The sequence below is a fragment of the Mesoplodon densirostris genome, chromosome 12, assembly GCF_025265405.1.
Source record: "Mesoplodon densirostris isolate mMesDen1 chromosome 12, mMesDen1 primary haplotype, whole genome shotgun sequence".
Lineage (NCBI taxonomy): Eukaryota > Metazoa > Chordata > Mammalia > Artiodactyla > Ziphiidae > Mesoplodon > Mesoplodon densirostris.
In genome coordinates, this window is record NC_082672.1 from 98,190,007 (window position 1) to 98,214,647 (window position 24,641).

Sequence of the window (24,641 nt, forward strand, 5' to 3'; positions counted from 1 at the left end):
AACGTAAAAGTGAAACTCAAATTATTTTACATTCTGAATCCTCTTCAATATCGAAGCGAGTGTGGCACAGCAATGGTTGATTATCTTAAGATTACAGAGGCTGACCGCCTTCTTTGTTGGCCCAGTACCACCGCTCCTCCAATAATCTCAAGCACTTGGCTGATTAATATTTCAATTCCAGTTGCTGCTCTTTTTCCCGTTGCAGAAGGCGGCAGGGATATTCCCCTTCTTCCCTCTGTATTACAAACCCCATTACTAACCAAGCAGAAAGCACCGCGCAGTGTGGCCGCGGCTAATAATAGCCGGGCTGCTTACCTTCTCCGGAGGGATCGCATCAGCGCATGTCCCCGCGCCGGCTGCCCCGGGGCCGCAGTGCCGCCGCGCCGGGTCTGTGCTTGGTCAGTTCGGCCGGCCCCCACCCCACCTGCCAGCTGCAGCAGCTGCTCCCGCCGCCCCCGCCGCCGAGCTCCGGCCGCAGGAAGTCATCCCCCGCGCCGGGCCGGATCGCCACATTCCGCGCCAGCCGCGGGGGGAGAGGGGCCTCTCCCTGCTGCGGGGACCAGCTCCCGGAAACTGCGCTCAAAGATCGCTACCCTTCCCGGTTGTAGGGTTATTTTCCAGGAATGCTTTTACAGAAGAAGCGTCGCCGGCTGGTGGACCGAGAGAGAAGAGCCAGAGTGACTTTCTCTGCAGAGCGCCTTACCTCTGAGCGCTCCCCCGTCACTCCCGCGGCATGGACAGCTCCATTCCGCTGTGTGGGTTTTCCACCCTCTTCATCTTCCTTATCTGCATTGTTCATTTCGCTGAATTTGAGAGTGGGATTAGCTTTGAAGATATCATTCAAACACTCCGAAAATATTTTAAATTGGCGACTAGTTTTTCTAAGCCCCTGTAGCAAGCTCCACTTTCCCTCAACACACACACACACACACACACACACACACACACACACACACACACACACACACAGTTACTCGCACGTACACACCCAGCCAAACCACTCACAATTAGGAAAGCTGGGACCTCTCGCCCTCTTGCCTACGTAATGGAACAGGAAACTCCCAAAGGAGTGGGGAAGTAGGACCGGCTAGCGAAAGCACTCGAGGAAAGAGAGAGGGGTCGCCCCAAGGTTTTGTTGCTGTTCAGTAGTGTCCTTAGTGGACAGATGTTCCCCCTCTAACCCCCTGGCCCCGCCCCAAGTGGAATGGCTGGTCTGGTGACCGCTGTAACAGTTGGAAACAAAGAAGCTGAAGCCACATTAACAGGTGGCTGCATCTCTTTCTTTCCCGAAGGATTTATCAGAATTGGCTTTAGGAATAATATTAGCATATACGTATATAATAAACCCTTTCCTTCTCTCTTTAAATTGGCACCACCTATTAACAGGTTTCTCTCTCTCTCTCATTTTCCTCCCTCCCTCCTTTCCTCCCTCCCTCTCCTAAGCTGACCAGATCATCAGTTTCCGGACTTAAGGGAAAAAAAAGGCCAAGGATGTGCTCTCTTTACAGCTGAACCAGGGCTTATTTTCCCGGTGTTCAGCCATTCCCAAGTAGAGAGGCTTTTTGACACTAGGGTTCTCTGTGAGTGAACTTCTCACATTCAGCTTGCTTTTGGAATTGCCCATCACTAGGTCCAGGCCAGTTTTATCCTTGGATTTGTCCAGCAACCTAAACAGTATAATTGCACAAGGCCAAGGCAGTACTTTTAATCTAGGAAGAGTTCCCAACTCTCTGTTTAGCAGTTCCAAAATTAGGAGGTAGTGTAGCAAACAGTTTCAACAAGGCTCAGTAAGAATTCTTGACCCTAGAATGCGGGCTTTTTAAAAGCTGGAACAACCTAATTCATCTCTCTGAGTTTCACTTTCATAAAATTAGACCTCACCAAAGAGCAGGGGATTCTTAATATGTATCAAAGTGTATGTGGAATCTGGATGGGAATATTACATCTTTAATTTCACTAACCTCTAGCTGCAATTTAGTATTGAGCATGTCCTTTAAATCTAAATGCAGACAACAAACCACAATAATATTAGGAGTACCTGTGACTATATCCCCAGCAGATACCACAGACAATTTCCTAAGGCAGTTTTTATAGTTATCTCAAAGTATCACTAGTCTGATGTTACAATCAACTCATCATTACCTTTTTTGTTTTATCTAATAGACTATATCTATTTTAGAATGGTTTAGATATACAGAAAAATTAAGGGGATAATACAGAGTTCTTATATATCTCATTCCCAATTTCCTCTATTATTGACACCGTACACTAGTGTGGTACCTTTTTTACAATTAACGAGCCAATATTAATACAATAATATTAACCAGAGTCTGTACTTTATTCAGATTTCCTTGGCTTTTGCCTAGTGTCCTTAATTCCATTTCAGGCTTCCATCCAGGACACCACATTACATTTAGTTATCAAGCCCCCTTAGGCTCCTCTGGGCTGTGGTAGTTTCTCAGGCTTTTCTTGTTTTTGATAACCTTGACAGTTTCTTTTTTAAATGTATTTATTTAATTTATTTATTTTTGGCTGTGTTGGGTGTTCGTTGCTGCGCGTGGGCTTTCTCTAGTTGCGGAAAACGGGGGCTACTCTTGGTTGCAGTGCGCAGGCCTCTCATTTCAGTGGCCTCTCTCGTTGTGGAGCACGGGCTGTAGGCGCGTGGGCCTCCATAGTTGCAGCACATGGGCTCAGTAGTTGTGGTTCACGGTCTCTAGAGCGCAGGCTCAGTACTTGTGGCGCACGGGTTTAGTTGCTCCCTGGCATGTGGGATCTGCCCAGGCCAGGGCTCGAACCCGTGTCCCCTGCATTGGCAGGCGGACTCTCAACCACTGCGCCACCAGGGAAGCCCCAACCTTGACGGTTTTGAGGAGCAGTGATCAAGTGTTTTGTAGCATACTTCACTAATGTAAACTGTCTAATGCTTTTCTCATGGTAAGACTGGGATTATGGTTTATTGGGAGGACAACCAGATAAAGTGCCTTTTTTATAACATCTTATCAAGGGTACATGCTATCAACGTGATTTGCCTGTTGATGTTGACCTTGATAACCTGGCTGAGGTCGTGTCTCAGATTTCTCCACTGTAAAGTTACTCCTCCACCCCTTCCACACTACACTTGTTGGAAGGAAGTCACTATGTGAAGCACAAACCCAAAGAGTGGAGAGTTATGATCCACCTCCTTGAGGACAGAGTATGTACATAAAGTATTTGGAATTCTTCCACACAGATTTGTCTATTTTCCCCTAAACATTAATTTATTCAATTATTGATATTTATTTATATCAGTATAGACTCATGGATATCTATTTTATCCTTTGGGTTATAATCCAATACTACTTTATTTTGTTGTTTGAATTGTTCCAGCTTTGGCCATTGGGAGCGTTTGCTTTTGGCGCCTGTGCTCCTTTGACATACTCCCTTTGGGGTGTGTGTCTGTGTATCTGCGTTTAGCATGCATGTTTGTGTGTGTGTTTAACACTTCCTGACTTTCTGGTACCACAAGATGCTCCAGGCTCATTTTGTGTATTTCCTGCCCCAGTCCTAGAATCAGTCATTTCTCTGAGGAGCCCTGATTCCTTTTATTGGAGAGTAGTAATAGAAACCAAGATCTGGGCTCTAGATGTGCTGTTGCTAATGGGCTATTATTTGATTAGGCTCTCTTAACTGAGAGAACAAAGAAATATATATGTATACTAACCCATGTATATACACATATCCGTAAATATTTCTATATATAACTATCTATATCTATATTGAGCTGAGTGTATACTGATGTCTGCAACTATAATGCATTATCGCTGAGATTAGTTTAGCCTTCTCCTCTTGTTTATCTGTAAATTCATACTTCAATATTGAGAAATGTGGCTACCACCATCCACCATCTATTTATTTAATTGTTCAATTTCAGTACACATGTATCAGAGTTGTGAACCCACCTCCCCATCATCACTATTTTTAAGTATAGTAGTTAATAGAGTCTCTGTTGTATCTCGTTATTTAATGAGTTTAAATACCCATTCGTTTCTATATCACAAATTTGGTTTTGAAAATATTCTAATGACTGCACTTAAAACATAGTAACTCGTTTCTCTTGAGATTCTATGTATTATATTTTATGAATTTAAAAGTGTTATTTTAAGACTCTTTAAATGGGCTACTCCATATTGTCAAAGGGATCCACAGTAAAAAGAAGGTTAGGACCCCAACCTCACAAAGATTATTGTCAGTTTATAATGAGATGATGTGAAATTGTCTGGTGCAAATGTTGGGAGCTCATGCTTGATAAGTGTTAGCTTTGTCCACTTGGGCAGGCTTCTTTCTCCTTTAAAGTTCTAAATACCTTGGAAGAGAGAACATGCTAAACCTTATGGTTAATAATTTATAATGTAGTGGAAGGATTTGCTAGATATCAGTGTTGGAGGTAAAGGTCCATATAAGGTTGACGGAGGATGAGTGATTCCACTGCAGAAGTTTGTACTTGATATAAATTAATATAAGTGCAAGCAATGTATTTTAAGTTCATTCTAGAGGAGTAGTTCAGAATAGCTTCACAGAGGAGAAGACCTGAGCTATCTTGGGAGATGTTTAAACAGATGAGGAGTGGAGCCGGAGTTGGGAAGGCAAAGGCAGTGTAGCCTTAGAATGCAAATGTTCACAGACATGATCTTGTGGCTTATTCACCATCCTTACCAACCTAATAAGGACACCTGCTGGTAGCTGCATCATCATCATCATCACCATCAACATCATCACCATCATGTTAATAAAGAATGGATATATTTGCCAGGTAGTCAAACAAGCTCTTTGCACGTAGCACCTAGATGTGTTCTACGATCCACCTTATGAGTTCAATCATTGTAATTATTCTCATTTTTCACATACAAAAATGAAGACTTAGAGAGATTAAGTAATTTGTTCAAATCTTGGTGTGTGCCCTCTCAACTCCATGCTCTTTACCTCTGTGCTTAACAGGCTAGGATGATTTGCCCATATTAAGGGCTCAGATATTGGTTGATAAGTATAATAATCTCATAAAAGGAAAAGTGAAGTAATCTACTTTGATGTTTATGATGCAGTTTGGTGAATGCACTTAAGTGCCAATAGATGAATAATAGAAGTTAGAAACACACAAAAATAGAGAAGAAAAATTCATATGTGTATGTCTGCTGGGAACAAAAAATCCTCCTGAATGTCTAACTTCTTAGTAAATATCAGGATGTCACATACACATCATTAGGCAGCATCAATGGAGGATCCTCTGTACCCTGCAAGAGGGCACTGTTATAGATGCACAGAAAGAAAATTCCTATTTCCTGTACATTATAAATAAGGACATACTATGATCACTCTTTAAGAATGAAGTAATTTGAGTTTTTAAATTTTCCTTATCAATTGGTGTATATGAATCATGTTAGGTGAAGAATTATTGGTTGATTGGACATTTTATGTTTTAATTCTTTACAGAAAACAGTAAACAAATCCTTTTAGGCTTAAAATATCACATTCAGCAAATGAGTTATTATACTGAAGAAAGTGTATTCAGTAAAGTGTCTGGAATCTAAAATAAGAAGTAATTGAAGGAACTGGGAATAGATGACATGAAGCAAGACCAGGAGAAAAGTAGGTGGTCGCTCTAAACTATTTTAGGAGTTGTCCTATGAAAAAGGGTTTAGACTGTCCCACACTGAAGATTTTAGACCAAGTAGACAGGTTTAGGTTGATAAAAGGATGAATGTTTTGACAAGTAGAACCTTTCAACTATAAAATGGACTGACTGCATTTTAAACTCAAGAACTCCCTGTTACTGAAGTGCTTTAACAGAGGTTGAAGTTAAGCAGTTGGAAAAGTAAGAACCTTTACAGTGAGAAAATTCTATGATTCTATGGTTTTCAACTCATAAATTTGTGTAGTTCATCCATTTTACTCATTGTATACACTTAAGTATATTGTTCCTTGAAATGGCCATTCAAAGTTGTTTCCTGTGCCACACACTATGAATGTTAGGGTTGGTCCTGTGTAAATATTACCCCCATTGAATTAGTATTAACCCTAAACAAGCAGCTTTCTTACATAAGGAAACAAAAAAAGGGGTTCAGAAATGTCCAAACTAAGTTTTTATAAAACTGTGTTATCAAATCTAATTTATCAAAAAACTTCAAACAGGGGCTTCCCTGGTGGCGCAGTGGTTGAGAGTCCACCTGCTGATGCAGGGGACACGGGTTCGTGCCCCAGTCCGGGAAGATCCCACATGCCGTGGAGCGGCTGGGCCCGTGAGCCACGGCCGCTGAGCCTGCGCCTCCAGAGCCTGTGCTCCACAACAGGAGAGGCCACAACGGTGAGAGGCCCGCGTACCGCAAAAAAAAAAATAAATAAATAAAAGGAAGATGCAGACCTGTATGCTTCAGGATTTTCTCACCAAAACCCCACACAATTTCTTTACTATTCCAGCCAAGTATGGCCTAGCCGTATCCTCATCCCTGTTTTTCTTGGTTTAGTAATAAAGAAAGAGATGGGAATAAAGAAGAGATATCAGGTAGAAAGATATAAAATAGTGGGGAAAATAATATAAGTGAAGTCAAGTTCCACCATCATTTACTAGAAGTGAACTTTCAGCACCAGCATTAATATTTTTTTCCTGTTATATCTGTAAATGATAATAACTAATATGTACATAACAATTTTCAATTTAAACAAATCTCATTTTTATAACTAACTACTTCGCAACAAGTAACATGCTAAGGCAACATCAATAGATGAAAAACGGTAGTCCCTGGCCCCAAGGAACGTTGCCCAGGAGAACACAGATATATGTAAACAACACAATCACAATACAGTGTAGCGAGTGCAACAGTCAGGCATGCAGAAGTGCAAGGGTAGCAAAAAGGAGCATGTGATCACAACACTAAAAAGAAGACTGCACAAAAGACATAATATGTAAACTGAGGTTTGAAAAATGAAGTGGGTTTCCCAGGTGCCCCATAGGGAGAAAGGAGTTCTTGGAGGAGGGAAAAGCATAAATGAAGACAGTGAATTGTTCATATAATCCAGAAGTGAAGTAGGCAATGGCAGGAGAAATGATTGGACACAGGCGTCATGAATACTTGCATGTCTGCATTTTAGCAAGTCCATTCTAAAGGAAACTTTGAGGATCAACTCGGGGGAGGGGGGCCGCTGGGGGGACAGAACTAGTCATTGCTGCCAGAAACACGGGAACCACTTTCTACCAACCCACCAAAATAACGACTTCAAAGGCAACATGGTATCACAGAAAAGGTTTGTTTTTTTGTTTGTTTGTTTTTAGTTCATTAGGTCTCACTTAAAATTCTGATTCCACAATGCACTTGCTTTGGGACCTTGAACAACACTCATAACCTCTGCAAGTTTCAGTGTAGTAAGTTTATGTGATTACCTTCATCTGTAATATCCCTGTGTTGCAATCTTAATGGAAACTCAAGTTCAGGTCAAAGACAAGTTTCTCTGTGACCTCTCCTCTGAATTGATTCAAAAGCCGTCTCGCCCGTCCTCATTTGGCTTCTCTTATGGAATCTCATAAAAACTTCTATGACCTCTTTCGGGTTTTTCTTGTTGTTGTTGTTGTCTGTCTGTTTGTTTTTTAATTTAAGTATAGTTGATTTACAATGTTGTGTTACTTTCAGGTGTACAGCACAGTGATTCTTTTTTCACATTCTTTTCCCTTATAAGTTATTACAAAATATTGAGTAGAGTTCCCTGTGCCAATAAGGAGATCCTTGTTGTATCTATTCTATGCCTTATTTGAATGACCGTAGCACTCGTTGTCTGTATCATTTTTATGTCTCTGGTTGCTTTGTGACTGAAAATGAAAAATTTCTATTTGTTCATTTCCTTCCTTAAAAATGTGTTCATTTAAGTATTTCATGTTTATTGACTACATCTTAGACACCGTGTTAACTGCTGGTTCTAGATGTTAGTAAAATATAGACCTTCCTGCTCAAAAGGTCACAGTATTTGTGGGAAAACGGAAAAATGAACAACCTATATCTCAAAGAGCTTTGTACTTCCCAAAGAGAACACACCTAGTAGGTACAATAAATACATGTATCATACATAAATGTATAAATAGTTAATGGGATTAAAAACTAGAGATAACTGCTTTTCGATTCTGAGGAAATGATGATTATATTTCACCAGGAGCTCAATACCACTCTGAGAATGAGGGCTTAACCCCCGTCCTGACTCACTGCATTGCTTTTCTGTATAAAAATACACAAGTCTGTATATGCGCTCTAGAAAAAGGCTTATCTGGCATGAATTTCAGATAGCAAGAAGAAAACTTCAAGAAGTTCAGAGAAGCATCCAGAAGCTCAGATGATTGGCACTAATACAACTTGCTTGACAGGAAAATTGAGCTGTAAATCTCACAAAATTAGATGATCTTTGAAGAATTTCAAAACCTCCTGCTATTAATTGGAAATCCTAGAAGAACCGCTTCTTTTAAAGCATACTGATAATATGCTTTACAGCTTACTATTCAGAAGCCTATGTTTTGGCTAAGTGAGCTTCAGGAAAGAAGGAAACTTGTGGTTCAGTTCCATCTACTCTGCAACCTCTGGTCAAGACATCTACTTCTGTGCTCAGCCATCTTATCATCTGTAAAATGGAGGCAACTCTAAGAAAACATAGTTACAGAGATGTGGCACAGTTTCATGTGTCATTGTCTTCATTTGTTTCAGAACACCAATAACATCTAAGCTACTACTGCAAAGAGTGCAATGTTACTTGGGGTCATCTAGTGCAGCTCTGTCAAAGTAAAGAAAAGGAAAGGGGCCTAGAATAACTATAATTTTCCCAAGAGGACACTATTATTTTATGGTAACTCTGGGACAAGAACCCTGATCTCTTTGATGCCATTCCATTGTTCTTTCGTTGGGTTCTGAACAACCCAGAGAAAGAAAGAGAAATGAAACTCCTATGTGCTGTGTCACTGGTACAGGACGTGGCCAGATTGGAATTGGAGCACTACATATTAACAGGTATTTGGGGAATTCTTCAAACTAATTAAGATATATACTAGGTCCATAAAAAACAGTATGTTTTCTGAAGATGATTCTGTGGCATGAACAGAACTGGTAACTGAAGGTGTCTGTGTGCTGCAGTTCCAAACAGCATGGATGAATGCTTGTTTTCTGGCACCTTGAAGACTCCATCCCAACATACACATTAAAATAAAATTAACATTTCAACTGGGTCATATTTAATTATGCATGCTCTTGTAAGTCAGCAAAATATTCCATATATCATTTAAGTTGTCACTCACTTTCTTTTTTCTTTTTTGCAGTACACGGGCCTCTCACTGTTGTGGCCACTCCCGTTGCGGAGCACAGGCTCTGGACGTGCAGGCTCAGCGGCCATGGCTCACGGGCCCAGCCACTCCGCGGCATGTGGGATCTTCCCGGTCCGGGGCACGAATCCGTGTCCCCTGCATCGGCAGGCGGACTCTCAACCACTGCGCCACCAGGGAAGCCCCATATCTGATTTTCGTATTCGGACTCTTCTAATTTTTTTCTATATATTGGAAAATAACTCATGTCTTTCTAAGGTGTATACCTTTGATTATGTTTTCTATTTTCATAAAGCTTCTTGTATTCTCTACTCAAAACAGGCGTAAATAATGGCTGCATATAACTAATCATAATCAGCCATTTTGTCCAGATCTTTAGATGTGTTGGTATAAAGCTACCATAGTATTCTTTTGTAATTAAAAAAAAATTCTCTCAGTTTTATAGCTAGTCCCATCTCTATCCTATTTGACAAATATTGCTTATTTTATTGGTGTTTGTACAGAGCAAGCTTTTGGTTTTCTGTGTCACGTTGACTGCTTTTCTTCTCTATCTTTGACCTTCCTCTTGATGACTTGTGTCCTTCCACTCTTTGGCATTGACCTTGTTCCTTTTCTATGTCTACTGTCCATTTCCTGTGGCTTCAAGAGCCATTTTCCACAACTCAACGAGCTCTGCTGGCTGTGTCACGGCCACTTCATCAGACGCCAGTAAAACTTAATCTCATACACGGGGTGAAGACTCGGCAGTCTTCTTTTGCTTTCACAATTGTTCTACGGCCTTGGATCCTTCTTCTTCTCCTAAATTAGCACTATCATCAGGGAAAATTCTAGTGGGCCTAGAATTCTAGGCTTCCTTTCCTGCAGTTTCATAATCAAAGAAAAAAACATTTCCACCCTTTTTTTGATGTTGATCGAAAATTTAGCAACACTTCTTTGCACTGTATTCAAATCCCCAAATATAAGCAAGCCTTCATGCACACAGACTCACTGAAATGTCATAACTTTAAACTATGTATGACCTTGAACAATGACCTTTCCAAATACTCCACACTCTTTCTAGGTGTTCAGACTTTTTCATTCCTACAACATCTTTTACATATGGTCGATTTGTGTCATAAGTTCTTCCTCACTCCCACTTCTGAGTATATATCCAAAGGAAATATCATCATAATTTGAAGAGATATCTGTACTCTCATGTTTATTGTAGCATCATGCACAAGAGCCAAGGTATGGAAACCACCTAAGTGTCCATAGTAGATTAATGGAGAAAGGAAATAGGGTATATATAGAGAATAGAATATTATTCAACCTTAAAAAAGAAGAAAATCCTGTCATTTAAGTCAACATGGATAAAATTGGAGGCCACTATGCTAAGTGAAATAAGACAAAGACAAATAGTGCATGATGTCACTTATATGTGGACTCTAAAAAAATAATGAAATAAATCAACTCTTCCCTCCCTGGACATTTTCCTCAGCAGAATCTAGCAGCCTCTACTATGAGTCTTATCTCTTTTCTTTTTATTGTTTGTACCAGATCACAACCCCAGGGAACCTATGTATTTACTGATGTATATCTACATTATAGTTTACCATTGTTCTTTTCCTTTGTAATTCATTCCTTCCACTTCTGGCCTCAGAACCTCATTTTACTTTGGAGAAGTCCTTGTGATTCAGGTAGGCTGTGTGTCTCCTTCCTAGGCTGTGTGACTTGGGGCTGGCTAGACACAGTGTTTCACATATACTCTATATGTCTTAAGTACTCATTTCTCTGTTTTCCATCATTTTCCCTCCAAATTTTTGTGTAGTTATTTTTTAATTGACATTTGTATTCCTTTCTTTTGTTTGACTAAGGTACTGTTCAACCAATCTTCTGAGTGCTTAATTTCACCTTTTTTAATTCTAGAAGTTTCTTTTGGTTGCATTTCACAGATAATTTTTGCTTAAATTGTACATGTTGCCCTTCTTTTAATACATTAATCATAATTTTAAATAATAGTTTCATTGAGATATAATTTACTTTTCATATTATTTAAAGTGTACAATTTAATGTGTTATGCATCTACCACCACAATGAATTTTAGAACTTTCATCCACCCACCCAAAGAAAAAGAATCTATTATAGGTCACTCACTCCCCCATTTCTCCAAACCCTAGGAAGCCACTAATATACTTTGTCTCTACAGATTTGTCTAGACTGGACATTGCATACGAATGGAATCATACAATTACTTAGCATGTTTTCAAGGTTCATCCATGTTGTAGCATGCATCAGTACTTGATGTCTTTTTATGGCTGAATAATATTCCATGGTGTGGATATTACTATGTTTCATTTATCCATTCACAGTAAATGGCCATTTGGTTATTTCCACTTTGGGGCTCTTATGAATAATGCTGCTGTGGTTGGATTTACGTGCAAGTTATGTATGCAGGTCTAGATTTGTTTTTTAAATTAACAGACTATTTCAGAGCAGTTTCTGGTTTACAGAAAAATTAAGCAGAAAGGACAGAGTTCTCGTACCTCCTTAGCTCTCTATCCAGTTTCCCCTATTATTAACATCTTACATTAGTGTAAGATGTTTGTTATAGTTAATGAACCCATATTGATACATTATTACTAACTAATGTCCATGGTTTACATTAGACTTCACTCTTTGTTTTGTACATTATATGATTTTTGATAAATGTGCAATAACCTGTATCCACCATTACAGGACCATACACAGGAAGTCTCTTTGCCTTTAAAATTCCGCGCTTCACCCATCCTTTTCTCCCTCCCCGCAACCTCTGGCAACCATTGATCTTTTGACTGTCTCCACACTTTGGCCTTTTCCTAAATTTCATATAGCGGCAATCATATAATATGCATGTAGCCTTTGCAGATTGGCTTTTTTTCACTTAGCAATATGCATTTAAGCTTCTTCCATGTCTTTTCATGGCTTCATAGCATTTTCTTTTTATTGCTCAATGCTATTCCTTTGTACCGATATACCATAGTTTGTTTATCCGTTCACCTATTGAAAAACATCTTGGTTGATTTCAAGTTTTGGCAATTATGAAAGAAACTGTTATAAACATCCATGTGCAGGTTTTTATGCGGACATAACTTTTCAGTTCCTATGGGTAAATACCAAAGAGCATGATTACTAGATCACTGTATGGTAAAAGTATGTTTAGTTTTGTAAGAAACTGCCAAGTACCCTGCTAGCAGCAAATGAGAATTTCAGTTGTTCTGCATCATCAACAACTTTGGTATTTCATTATTTGGATTTTAGCTATTTGAATAGGTGTGTAGTGATATCTCGTTATTCTAATTTAAAATTCCCCGATGACATGGAATGTGTAGCATCTTTTCATATGCTTATTTGCCATATGTCTATTTTCTTTGTTTAATCATAGTTGTTTTCTTTTGTTTTTTAACCAATGCCTACTAACTCTTGTCCTCCTGTGTCTATTTATATTGTCTTTTTTCTTTCTTTCTTTCTCTCTTTTTTGAGCTTTTGATCATTTACTCTTTTTCCTGGTATGTCCAATTATTTTTTATATTAAATTTGGGCTTAACTTATTTTAGGAAACTATAAAGATACCTCCACATTCTGGATGTTGTTATTGTTCTCTTGAAGAGATTTCCTTTTGCCCATGGCAGACAGTTACTATAGGGACTGGAAACCTTAGTCCATTCTCAGTTGGAGCTCATTCAAAGCCTTTTTTTCCATCTGTGTGAAGGGTGCTCTATTTCTGTCTTGTCCTTCCTCTACGGGTGGTGTTGCCCTTTGGAATTAACCATGCGAAAGTTTGGATTCTCCCTATTCCCAACTACCCTTGTATTTGTTAGGCTTTAAATGTAATGGTTCCCGCAGCCCTGTGAGACTAAGGATACGTGTAGCTTGTCATTCCATTAGTTGTTGCCTTTAGCTTTAGCTCTTGCCGTTTGGCTTCTGTGGTTACAGTCTTTTGAACTCCTTGGCTTTTCAGCTCCTAGGCTGTAACATTTGAATCAGCAAATGCCCCAAGGAGAAAAGCTGCACCAAATGTCAAGCTTGCATCTGTGTTTCCCTTCTCTCCAGAACTTGGCCCACATGTCTTGGTGTCTCTCTAACATTCGGATGCTGGTGAACAGATGTTTTCTTACTGTATCCAGGTTTTCTAAAATTTCTTTAGACCTCACCTGATCTTATGTTATTATTGAAGTATCATCTCAATTAGCCCTAGGAAGAAAGTTTACAATTTTATGTTTTTTTTAAATTTTCTATATTACCTCAGTTTCTGTAGAGACCTTTTACCTGATAGTTCAGTCTAGTTCCTGTGTTACCAGTAAGATGGAGATAGGTGGAGGCTTAGAATATTGGGGGGGAAATCACTGATGAATGGTATGGCTCATTCTTTTGTTTTTCCTCTCCTTATTTACTCTGGCAGCCTACATTTGCCCTTCTTGATTTGACCCAGTTGCCCAGATAAGCAACCCACTCTGGCAAAGACATGACTTTACTCTCATAAATGTCTGCATGTTAGGATAAGTTAGATGATGAACACCATGCCAAAGTTCTTTCTGTGACCAGTCAGAATGGCCATCATCAAAAAATCTACAAACAATAAATGCTGGAGAGGGTGTGGAGAAAAGGGAACCCTCTTGCACTGTTGGTGGGAATGTACATTGATACAGCCACTATTGAGTACAGTATGGAGGTTCCCTAAAAAACTAAAAATAGAACTACTGTACGACCCAGCAATCCCACTACTGGGCATATACCCTAATAAAACCATAATTCGAAAAGAGACATGTACCACCATGTTCATTGTGGCAGTATTTACAATCGCCAGGACATGGAAACAACCTAAGTGTCCATCGACAGATGAATGATAAAGAAGATGTGGCACATATATACAGTAGAATATTACTCAGCCATAAAAAGAAATGCAATTGAGTTATTTGCAGTGAGGTGGATGGACCTAGAGACTGTCATACAGAGTGAAGTAAGTCAGAAAGAGAAAAACAAATACCGTATGCTAACACAGATATGTGGAATCTGAAAAAAAAATTCTTCTGAAGAACCTAGGGGCAGGACAGGAATAAAGACGCAGACGTAGAGAATGGACTTGAGCACACGGGGAGGGGGAAGGGTAAGGTGGGATGAAGTGACAGAGTGGCTTGGACATATATACACTCCCAAATGTAAAACACAAACTAGTGGGAGGCAGCCACATAGCACAGGGAGATCAGCTCGGTGCTTTGTGACCACCTAGAGGGGTGGGGTAGGGAGGGTGGGAGGGAGACACAAGAGGGAGGAGATATGGGGATATATGTATATGTATAGCTGATTCACTTTGTTATAAAGCAGACACTAACACAGCATTGTAAAGCAATTCTACTCCAATAAAGATGTTAAAAAAACAAAAAGTCAGAGAGTAAAAAAATTCAAAAGAATTGGCCACACTCCTCCAATAGATTCTCTAACATTTAGCAGAACAGAATTCACACTGAATCTGGTTTATGAGTAAAAGACAAGTCAACTTTAAAGTGGATCAGAGATGACAACATTTCTTTTCCATGTGGCTGCTTTGGAGCCATATTTCTGCTGACCACTCAAAACCTTCCTCTTGAGTATTCTGTGATATATTAGAACCAGGAATAAGGGGTGTTAGTGCTGGAAGGGTCAGACAGTGGTCTGCGATTTAATTCACATATCCTTTCTGCACCAGACTCTTTAAGATCATTGAGTTATCCTAAGAATTTTGAAGCTGTAGAATTCACGACAGTACATTACAATATGCCAATATTACTATTCTCCTGCTCTGACATTCTCCACTGATGGACAGATGAAGGAGAAGGAAGGGCAGTCAGCAGTAACTGAGAGTAAATGAAACTGGAATATTATAATTCAGTATCATTTGAGTGACTGCATTGGCTGGCCCAGTGTTCTCCAGTTAAGGGTGAGGGAAGATTAATTCTGCACATGACACCACTACTGTATTTATACAAGTCTACTGGGACAGTTGTTTGCCTTGATTTGTTTTCTTCATTCATTTCAGTCAGACAGTTGTGTTGACTGATTTTCCTTTTTGATGTATGAAATGACTGTTTGACTGAATTTACCATTTACTTTACACTAGTGCACTGGAAAAATGATACATTCGTCAAATTGGATTGGCAGGTATGAAAATGTTTACCCCAGAACTAGACAGAAATATAATATTGCCTTCTACAGAAATGTAAGTCATATGCCCTGGATTTTGGGGAAATGTTCCAACTTTAACTATTTTGCCAAATTTCAAAAATGTAGGGTAACTGATCCCATAGTAAAAATAAGAAGATCTGTGAAGTCCAGATAAAAATAGTTTGGTGTGACTCTGACAATCACATAACACAAAAGAAAAAAGTATTATGAGATAAATTTGAGTGATTTTCATACTTATTAAGAGGTGTTTCTATGTTAAACTTTTGAGTCTTATTCTAGAAGTTCTTTAGGAACAAACACTTCAAATATATTCATAGAAAACCCTCTTTATTTATAATTCCATTCTTCCAATATTTATAGTTACTATGACAGGTCATTTCTCCACATCCCATCCCATGATTCTGTGCTCCTATTGAACATTTGGAAGTTGGTGGCATGAGCAGGAAAGTGAAGCAGTTTTTGAGATTACTGAATAATGCTGATTTTATAAAGACTGCTTTCTTCCATTGTTGACTAACTTATTATGGTACCGATGGTTGGATACTACTCTTAGAGATGAAAAAGGTCTTAAGGAATCTTCCATATTCCATTCACCAATCTGTGTTCTTGTTCAAAGCAAAATTAATTCCTTTCAAAATTAACATATTAGCTTAATAATAATTTTTAGTCTTAAAATAATCTATCTGGGAGAATGGGAATTTTGGGTGGGAAAAAGTGACAGAAGATGGGACGAAAAGAGAGTTCATAGAAAGACAAAACAGCATTTTTTAAATGGTGGGTACGAACTTCTGTTTCCAACTATATCAGTTTACCTTAGGAAAACATACTAGAAAGGCCAGATAAATCATAAGCAACATTTGACTGTGAGCGTTAGAAAGCTACTGAGGTAGCCATGACCTAGAAAAGTAAAATAGAGAAAGAAACTCACTGAAGTGAGAACAATATTCTGCACATGCTTTTCTAGCCCAGTCATTTAGAAACTACTGATGAAGAGCAAAAGGCTGAGAAACCAAATGTGGCTCCTAAGAGGTAGAAAAGCCAGTAGATCTTAGGACAATGTCATAGGACTAAGGAAACCAGAATTGGAATTGAGAAATAACAAGGCAGCTAGAATTTTAAGGACCAAAATCACAGAGAGAGTAAAGATTCAGAGAACGGAGCTGGATTCAGCAACAGTGTTCCCTTGCAGTATTTTCCATGTATAATAGGTAGACAAGGCAAGATGCTAAGAAGTCAAACAAAAGCTAACTGAAGTCAAAGCAAAGACTTAGTTGGTTCATAATGCTGAAGAGACAAAATTGGGGTTCAGAACCTATGAAAGATTTGTGGCCCAATGGTAAACTAATTATATGAATTAGGACATTGAAATCTCTACATGTGTGTGTGTGTGTGTCTGTGTGTGTGTGTGTGTGTGTGTGTGTTAGGAAGGTTGAGGCAACATCTACATTGAACCTTATAAAGAAGGAAAATGAGTATGAAGTTGGTCCAGTGACTGAGGTGATCTTCCCCTCTGCTCCCTACCTAAGAATAGGAAATTCTCTCCTCAAGAAAATACAGTTGACCCTTGAACAATGAAGGGGTTAGAGACACTGACTCCCTGTGCAGTCAAAAATCCACATATAACTTTATGGTCGGCCCTTCTTATCTGTGGTTCTGAATCTGAGGATTCAACCAACCACACATCATGTAGTACTGTATTACTTATTGAAAAAAAATCCATGTATAAGTGCATCTGTGCAGTTCAAACCCAGGTTGTTCAAAGGGCAACTGTAATGTCATTCAGATTCTATACAACTTGTCATATCCCAAGTCTGGTATTCGCTGAAGAGCCACCAAGACTACCAAGAAAAGGAGAATTAGAATAAAAAACAAAACAGAATCAGAATCATAGATGACCTAAACATTAAAGTTCATACATATTTTGGTAAATATTATCAAGTTCAAGAAAATAGATGACAAAGTGGAGAACTTAACTTGACGACAAGAAACTATAAACTGATTGAAGTTGAACTGATAGAATTAAAAACTATACGGAATTTAAAACTCGGTACTGGATTGGACACAGGTAAAGAGAGGTAAGTGAACTGGAAGATAGAGTAGTAACAATATTAAGACTAAGGCATGGGAAACGAAAAGAATAAAAAGTAGACAAAAGTGCATTTGAGACGCATGGGCCACAGTAAATATTTTTTATCATATGTGTAAACTGGAGTCCAAGGAAAAAAGGAGAGAGAGATTGGGATGAAAACAATATTTCAGAAATATTAACAGCTGAGAGTTCTCTAAAACTAAAAAGAATATATGGAGCCATAAATTCAATAAGCATTAAAAAATGCAACAAGAACAAATCCAAAGAAAACCACACCTGAGATCACCACAGTACAATTCATGAATAGCAAAGAAAAACATGACATCTTAAAAGCTGCCCGACGAAAAAGAGAGAGATTACTTTCAAAGGAACAATAGGATTAAGATTACAGCTTTCTTCTCAACGAAACTGACTGGATACTAGAAAATAATGGAATAACATTTTTAAGTGCTAAAGAAAAGAACTGCCCATTGGGAATTCTAGAGGCAGAGAAAATGTTGTTTGGAAGGAAAGATGAAATAAGGAAATTTGCAGACAAACAAAATTTAGAAAATATGTTCTCATCAGAACTGACTGAATTAAATTATAAAGGGAGACCCGCAGGCTGAAGGAAGATTATCATAGACGAAAATAAGGACTTTATAAAGAATTATGTATAACAGAAGGAATAAATAAGTGGATAAACCTAAATAAAATCTAACAGCACAAAAAAGTAATAATAAAATATATCAAAAATTAAAATGCATTAAAACAAATGGAAGAGAAAAAGTAGTAAAAGATATTTAAGATCTCAGCATTGCTCGAGAAGCAGTAAAAGAGCTAATAAGTCATGGTACATGTGTAACTGCTACTTATGTAAAAATAACAAGCTAATACAAGGGAAAATGGAATTTGAAGAAATCTAAAAGGAAGAAAGAAGAGCAAAAGGAACATAACAAGGTGGGACAGATAGTAAACGAGGAGTAAACGGTCTACAAGAAAATACCTTAACTGTAAATACTCAAATTAAAGGACAAGGATTATTAAAACAAAAACCGTAATTCTATACCACCTACAAGAGACAAGAGTCAGATTGAAAATTAAAGGATTCAAAAATTATTCAACAATAAGTAAAATTGAAGAAGATTTTTTAATGTTAACATAAATTTGAAAGCAAAAAGTATCACTGGCGATAAGGCAGGATAATAAAACCCACTGTTACTTTACAAGGAATATATTATAAATCTAAACTTCAATGCAATAGTTGAAGGGAAATTCCAAAAAACTAAGTAGAAATAGAAAAATCTAAATTACCTAGAGCAGTAACATAGAACCACAACAACAAATCAGCAGATTAGAGAAGATCTGAATACCAACATTAAAAACTTTGGCCTAATTTACATAAAACACTGCAACAACAATGATGGAATATATATATTATGCAGAAAATGTTAGGTACACATGGCACATTTATAAAATTGACTATATTCCGGTTATAAAACAAGACTCCGAATAAGCAAGAAATTTAAAAGTATATAACCAATATTTTACCAAATAGGTGGATATTAAAAACATACTTCTGATCATTATGTAGGTCAAAGATAAAGTCACAATGGGAATTAGAATTTTATTAATTGAATGATAATGAAAATATGCCATAACCAAACCTGTGGGTTGCAAATAAAGCTGTGGCCACAGAGAAGTTTATGTATTCAAATTATATTTTCTAAATGTAAAAGGGAAAGGAATAAAGCAACTAGAAGATAACCTACCACCCTGAGGTAGGCAGCTCCTGAACTGTACCTGGTGGGGAAGGAAGGGCAGAACTTCAGGAGGCCAGCTGAGAGCACGGTGAACGCCACGTCAGGAGCAGTCTCCAAGAAAGAACATTTAATGTACAAAGGGATGACTGAAATATTTTTAAGAGCTAGCACCCTGACTCCTCTTAAGGATGACTTAACTTTGCTGGGGAAAAAACAAGAAGTGCTCGATGTAGAAGGTGAATAGCTTTACAATTCCCAGGAGAATCTTGGTACCAGGACCACACAATGAAGAACTTGGAGTCCCCGTGGCTAATCCAGCAGAGAGAAAAGGAGAAACAGAGATGCGAGAGAAAATAAAGGGAACTCTTGGTGCAGTCTGGTGCTGCTGCAGGCCCAAGTCCAGGTATGTGCTCTCTAGCTCCCCATCTTAAATAAAAGCCACCATGTTCCTCAGTCTTTCAGGTACTCAGAATTTCTCTTTAGAACCTGAAAATGGGGTCAGGTTTCCTGTCTGCATTGCTACAGTCCAAAATAGAGGCAGGATGTTTGAAATAGTTCTCCATCTGGCAGAGGAGGCCTTGAAGCTGTGAGCCACTCACTGCAAACCAGCAGGACATGAAGGATTCTTGAGCAGATCTGAAGCTACTGGGAGGCCTTTCAGGAGTTAAATCCCTTAGTATATACTGGACCTCCAATTCTCCCTCTCTGTCCAGTCTTCCTCCACTCCCATGGGGGCCCAAAGGGGCTAAATGAGCACTCTTTGACTTGTACTTGGTGGTCCCAGAACTTGACTTGGGCTTGGAGACTTCCATGAAAAGTCTGCCTTCCACCTACTGGCTTGGGGTTCTTGGTCTCTCTGCTCCAGGCTAATCCCTTCAACCTGCTTTTTCCATTTCCGCCAATAATCCCCCTCTCCAGACCTTCCTAATGCTCTTCTGGGGCGGGAGGAGACTTACTGAGGGCAATGTTTATTTCCAGAGGGAGAGGTGACCACATGACCTCACAGTAGCCATCCCCTTGATTCCTCAGTTTCTGTCTAGATTAGTCGTGGGTGTCTGTGCGCCCCAGCCTCACCCCAGGAGGCTGTAGACCACTGTCCTTATCTCAGCCCTGAGCCTCTCTCTATCCTCCTTCCCTCTCTCTCCTTACCCTTCTTTACCCACAGACTCGCAGGCTTTCTGGACCTCTGAGGAAGATAAGCACATCACAGAACCTCTGCTACAGAACAAAACATACTGAAACAAAGCTATTGAAACAACAGAAAAAGAATACATGAGGATTGTTTTTCCTGAGCGTTCAATTACCTAGGGGACCTTCAGCAAACTTTGATTGATAAATCTAACCTTTCTTTCCTTGGCAATAGTTGATCACACTGTGAGGAAAACAAGTTAGAGAATAGAAAAATAATATTTGGATTTCAATGAAATAATAAAGATGCAGGGACTATCTTTGACTTTTTCAAGGTGAGAAGAGAGTTTACATTGTGATTATTGATGGCAGGAATCCCCTTTAAAACAGGGCCAGTCTGCCTGATGCATTTAAAAATCAACCTTTTCAAATAGAGCCATAGCCCCCACAAGATTTCTTGATTTCTCTGGGGTCAGGTAAACCATCACATTTCACAGTGGTGCCCTGTATATGAAAGTGATAAACATAATCTGGAAGCATGGCAGGGGCTAAAAATATGGAGCTGGAAGCCACACGTTGAAATGATTTTTTGCTTTTAATTCATTGCATAAAATGCTAATGTCCAAATTCAGGCAGGTAGATCTTACCAACCATCAAGAGCTTCAACCCTGCTAACAGCTAAGTATGCACTTTTAAGCCCTACTTTGACTGCTCCAGAAACTTACTGGGTTTCTTTAATGCCTCTATTACTATTTCCTTTGTGTCATTTTGTTTTTCTTTAAAAACATAGCTGTGTGACCTTGGGGAAGTTATATTATTTCCTTGAGACTTGGTTGCCTTCTCTGTGAATATCTGGGTATAATTTTAGTATTGCTCAATAGAATTTTTGGTGATAATGAAAATATTCTATATCTGTACTATGCAAAGCAGTATTCAATAGCTACATGGAGCTAATAAACATCTTTGAAATATGGCAAATGCAACTGAGGAACTGAACTTTTAATCTTATTTTAAATTTTGTTTACATATAAATAATGCCACATAGCTAGCATCTGTTGACAGTACAGATCTACATAATATTTTAAGGACACTCTCCACTCAAAAACTCTACCATTCATTAACTCAATCTAAATACTTTTGCCCTCGGACAAACAGAAAATAATTTATGCTTCCCTTGAAATTATCTGTCAAGACCTTTATCAGTTTGGGGACATTATATTCTTAAAATTGACTTTGCTTTATGAAACTTTAATAATGTTGGAGCTCCCTGCCCTTGCTATCACCTTTGTGATGATGGGAAATATTGTGGATGATCAAGGACCATTTCAAGAGATCATGGAGAGAAACCTCCTTCTGGATTTCATTTCATTATGAGGATGTCAAAATGCTTAATTACTTAAAATAAAACCCATACCGTTTTTATGCTGTTATATTCTACATGTAGCTGGAAAAATGTTAAAAATACTTTTAAAGAACTGCACATCTATTTTTGAAACTGATTTTTCTGTTCAAGGCTTGCTAGCACTTTATCCATCTCAGTACTACTTCACTTAGTAAACAAATGCAGTTGCCATAATTGCTGCATATGTGTCTGTGTTCCCTTCTAGGTTATATGTTTTTGAAGTTAGAAACTATATTTATATCACAGCCCCTATGTATAGCACAATATCCATTGCTAATTCAGATTGTGTTTTAAGATATGAGACAAAATTTAAGACATTTATTATAGTCATAAACATCTAGCAAACCAACCAGAAAATAAAAGCTAATTTTCAATTGGTTGGCCAAGAACAAAAAAGAGAGGAATACCTAGTGCAAAACCATATCTCTAATAACTACTGTTGGATTTAGAGCACACACATGCTAAACTTATTTTAAAATATCTTCTTATCAAAGATTTGAGGTTGAACCTGAAAAAATTATATCAGAAGTGAAAATAATTATGTGGTCTGACCAGCCTGGATCACACAAAGTAAGTGTACACTATATATAAAGTAGATAAACTACGAGGTCCTACTCTATAGCACAGGCAACTATATTCAATACCTTGTAATAACCTATAGTGGAAAAGGATCTGAAAAAGAAATATATATATATATATATATATATATATATATATATATATATATATATATATATATATATATATATATATCTGAATCACTTGGCTGTACACCTGAAACACAACACTGTCAATCAACTATACTTCAAGTAAAAAACAAAACAAAACAAAGTAAGTGGAGAGGGAAGTATACTTTTATAAATTCACCTCTGATATCCAATGGACCAACTGAAAGACAACAGAAACTACAACTTTCTAGGAGATAGGACATGGCTAGCAAACCAGGCCGTTACCCTCGGTAATGGTCATACCTGCCAAAAAATATACAGACTTGCCTGCATTCATGAATACATAGGTATTCTTCACTTATCTGGCATTATTAGGCAATGAGGTATTGTATGTTAGGAGAAGTTTTCTTTAAATGACAAATTTAAGAGGAGTTATTTTAACCTTCACTCGGTAATTTTTTCCTAAAATTAAGAAATGTATCCACTGGTGTATCTAATGTTTCCGTGATAACTCGGGGTCATCAGTTCAATCAATGTTTGCATGAATAATGCAAATGGAAACAAGACAGGCATGCTTAATGAAACTGAAAATGACATAGCACTGGCTGGAATAACTGATGAGAGAGCAAGAAAAAAACAAAAATGAAAACAAACCGTGATCAAGAAACAATCAGTCAAGTTCTGACTTTCTGTACTTAGTTTCAAAAAGAGACACCACAAATCCCAGCGAGAGACTCCAGCAGCATTAGCTGTCTTTCTCCTTTGTTTCCACCTTCCTTTCCTTTTCCTTCTACCCTAGATTGTTCCAGGAAATGTTTATAGCTGCTTCCAAGACAAATGCTAATACTTACTTTCTCTCACACAAACTTCACAATATGTCACGTGATAAATAGTGTGGAGGTAAAAGACAATTCATCACAGGGACATCTCCTATGAAAATAAAATTAGAAACTAGCTTCTAAACATGCAGAGAGAAGGGCGTGGTGTCAGGCACTAATTTCCTTGCAAATTCCTCTCCATTTCTAATAGACGTTCTTATTTACCAAGATCCCGTTTTATTGGTGTCCTATTCCAGACTGCTCCACTCCGCCCATCCTCATCCTGTAAAATACATTCACACTCTTTTGTGACCCTACCTATTTGCCCATTAAATAATCAATCATAGAACTGTCGGAATTAAATATAACGTGAAATTAAAATACTGGAGTCACTTGGAGGGTTTAAGCAGCTCCACCAGAAAATACTGGACATGGATTTAAAGAGGCTGTGTGGGACGTGCTCTTGTCCAAGTTCTTTCTCAAGAAGTATCTGAAATAAGCCTAACTTCAGAGTGAATCAGATTGGCCTGCTTTCTCAGGTGGACTGGAATTCATTGCTCTTTCCCCTCAACTCCCTGATGTCAGTGGCACTTTCCAGAGATGAGGTGGACTTCTCTGCCTACTGCAGAAGCTCAGTTCCCCCGGGGCCCATTCCCTGTCTGAATCCCACACTTGAGGCCAGGTGCCACCCTTCCCAGAACATTCGTGGTCTCATTTCAGTTTTTGACCTGCTCAGATTGAGTCCCTGTAGACTCTTTCTCAGCTTGAAACCTGATCTTCAACCCCTTTCCCTGACCTCGATGGTTACCTTCCTACTTTAGGTCTCAGGTGCTTTAGCTATAAAATGATATAGTTGCCCTTAATTCTAAAGTCTTCTTTCTAAAGCTCTACAATGTGCTGGCTCCTTGAAAATGTTTCTCTTTGCTGGTTTTAATTTTGTAGAGAATTAAAACCACAGCTACTCTAAAAGACGGTATGTTACATTGGATAAGGGAAGTGTGTTTTTGTAGTTAGATTAACAGGGATGGAAGACGACTTAGTATGTTTTAAGATACTCATGATCCATTCTCGTGAGAGTCAGGAGAAGAAGGGGAAGAGAGTTAATAAAATACCAAACCATTGTGACAAATTAAGTTAACAAAGATGTAGCTGATTAGTTACTACTTGAATAAGCCACACATATCCAATTCAAGATTTCCTTTATTTTTCTAAGGAGGGATCGCAGTGAAATGAGTCCCATGTTCAGGAACTCCATGTTCAATGGCTTAGTCTTTAAAAACTGTTATGTTGCTGGA

General features: G+C 38.4%; 1 pseudogene; it reads left to right on the plus strand.

Annotated features, from left to right (window-relative positions):
- Positions 1–623: 623 nt before the first annotated feature.
- The window catches only part of LOC132499897 (ferritin light chain-like), a 46,981-nt pseudogene continuing 22,963 nt past the window's right edge, over positions 624–24,641 (plus strand).